Source organism: Opisthorchis viverrini, assembly GCF_000715545.1.
Source record: "Opisthorchis viverrini unplaced genomic scaffold opera_v5_264, whole genome shotgun sequence".
Classification (NCBI taxonomy): domain Eukaryota; kingdom Metazoa; phylum Platyhelminthes; class Trematoda; order Opisthorchiida; family Opisthorchiidae; genus Opisthorchis; species Opisthorchis viverrini.
In genome coordinates, this window is record NW_008751921.1 from 653,168 (window position 1) to 655,311 (window position 2,144).

Genomic DNA, 2,144 nt, shown 5'->3' on the forward strand with positions numbered 1-2,144 from the left:
TCCAGGTGAGTCTCTCGAAAGAACCAAATTAGTTTGCAGATTAGTGTATATTCGCTAGTTAAATAAGGATGACTAGCCAGATAGGCATCTGCCTAATCATTGATCATCGAACGAGGAAACGTATTAGGTACACTTTTTCCTGAAATTTGGTGTCCTTCGTTGACTTTCACCTGAAGTGACGCAAACCCCTTGTTGACTTTTTGGCCTAACAGGGCAGATTAACAACGAGGCCGGCGTAGCAACTAATCAACGTCACCACCTCGAAGGTCTTCAGTCTTATTTAACTATGAAGATGATGTCTTGAAATCGAATTACTATCGCGCTAGGCACAGCGTTGTAACAAACAGTATGTTCATCCGGATGAGGAGGTACGCTATTTCACCTTCGTTTAATGGCCAGGTGATCTTATAACTTTCCTTGTTTACTTCCGAGTGAATCAGAAGCCCAAACCACTTCCTTCAGGAAGCTAAGCTTTCATCTTTAAGGACCGAAGTTATCATGCTGATATGAAGATACTCTAGTTTCTCCACGATGTTTATCTTTTTGCCACAAATTCATCCCATTTTGGTGACGTCAATTAGATCAATGCAAATCAATAACAAATTTCAAGCCAAACTCTAAAACGGGTCCACAATTCCCAACTATCAGTTGGGTTCAGATGAATATAATGACAAATAGTTTATTTCCTTAGGTGGAACGTTCAAGTGGACAGTTTGTTAGTTTACCTTCCCCCCTCCCATTTGGCCAAACTTTGAATTTCTTCTGTAAATACTAGCTAGATACCGTTTAGCAGTTCTTATACCTTCTCAGGATGAAACATCTCTGTGACCAGAAAATTCCCCCTGATTCTAGGTAGTTTCGCCTATCGGAGCTATGCGGGCAGTTTTCAACTGCCGCGGGCTAAATTCAAGGCGGAAATTTCATCACCGTGATTCATTCTATGTCATATCTACGGATTCGCAAATCTGTGGTATCCGCTGCTGACTGCTCTAGTGCCCAGTGCCCGAAAAAAGACTCACAGAAAGGAACACAACAGCTATATTCCGAACAGACGAGTGGGAGAGCGTGAGTGCGTGCGAGTGCGAGGGCAGGCTATTTAAAGGGGACTTTCTGACACTGAACAAGGCTGGCTGATAGGCATTAGTGAACACCCGTCAACAATGATCGTGCCTCTATGAGATGCCTGAACGCTGATCACATTCGGTCGTGCTTCCGTGGCGTGCATGAGGACTCATTGGTTTTTGCTGAATTGATTGAATGAATGACTGGCCTGGATGCTTGCCGGCTTTCCTGTTGAGATTTTGGTGGAGCAGTAGGTTCCGGGCGTTCTGAGGTTACTTTCAGAAATCTGACTTTCCTGATATTATACATTACAGCCATATTCTGTTTAACTTGCCATCATCGTCGATAGTAGACCATGAATACAACCCAAGCCTGACCCTATTAATTTTCGTTTACGCTACTAATACGCTGGTTTGTGTTCTTATCATATCATTATTGATCAACCCTGCATACTCACATTTGATCACCGGAATATGCATACATATTGATCAGTTTGAGACCGTTATCATATTTCATCTAACTTAATTCCAGTTTACTTCAACAAAGCACGTGTATAAATTGACGTTTTTGGAATGGCTTATATTCATAATCCGAGAAGTGATATTTCCGTGGTTAACCCTTACGACAAATCTGAAGGGTGGGATCCTGCCTGCTAAACACCTTCTTCCTTCTATCATTTGAAAATTGTCCCCGAGCAAAACCGTGAGACACGTCGTTCCTAGTGTGGTTCATCTATCGATTCTACGTTACGGCTAACCCACATACTGTGAACTGTTGTTCTAATTAGCGTAGTACAATAACGGTAATTATTGACCAGTCAGTTGGGTAAACGTGTCGTAAATCAATAAATTCTTCGTGCAAAACACCACGAACAGGAGGATGGGGTATGTCTAGGTCAGGCTGACCCGGAAAGAGGAAAAACGGTGCACATTTCAGCGGTTTTCTGAATATTTTCGCCCATCGTCATCATCACCACCATCATCAAAGACAGCAACGTCAGTGTTGGAACTGATGCTTCACTGCCGTGCAACCATAAGGTTCGCCTAGTTATATATATATATATATATATATATATATATATA

At 42.1% G+C, this 2,144-nt stretch overlaps 2 protein-coding genes across 2 annotated transcripts in view; one reads left to right on the forward strand and one right to left on the reverse strand.

Annotated features, from left to right (window-relative positions):
- The window catches only part of T265_09246 (hypothetical protein), a gene marked incomplete at both ends in the record, with an annotated part of 25,599 nt that overhangs the window by 12,224 nt on the left and 11,231 nt on the right, over positions 1-2,144 (forward strand). The window lies entirely within an intron of this gene.
- Positions 1-2,144, reverse strand: part of T265_14798 (hypothetical protein) — a gene marked incomplete at both ends in the record, with an annotated part of 8,753 nt that overhangs the window by 5,629 nt on the left and 980 nt on the right. The window lies entirely within an intron of this gene.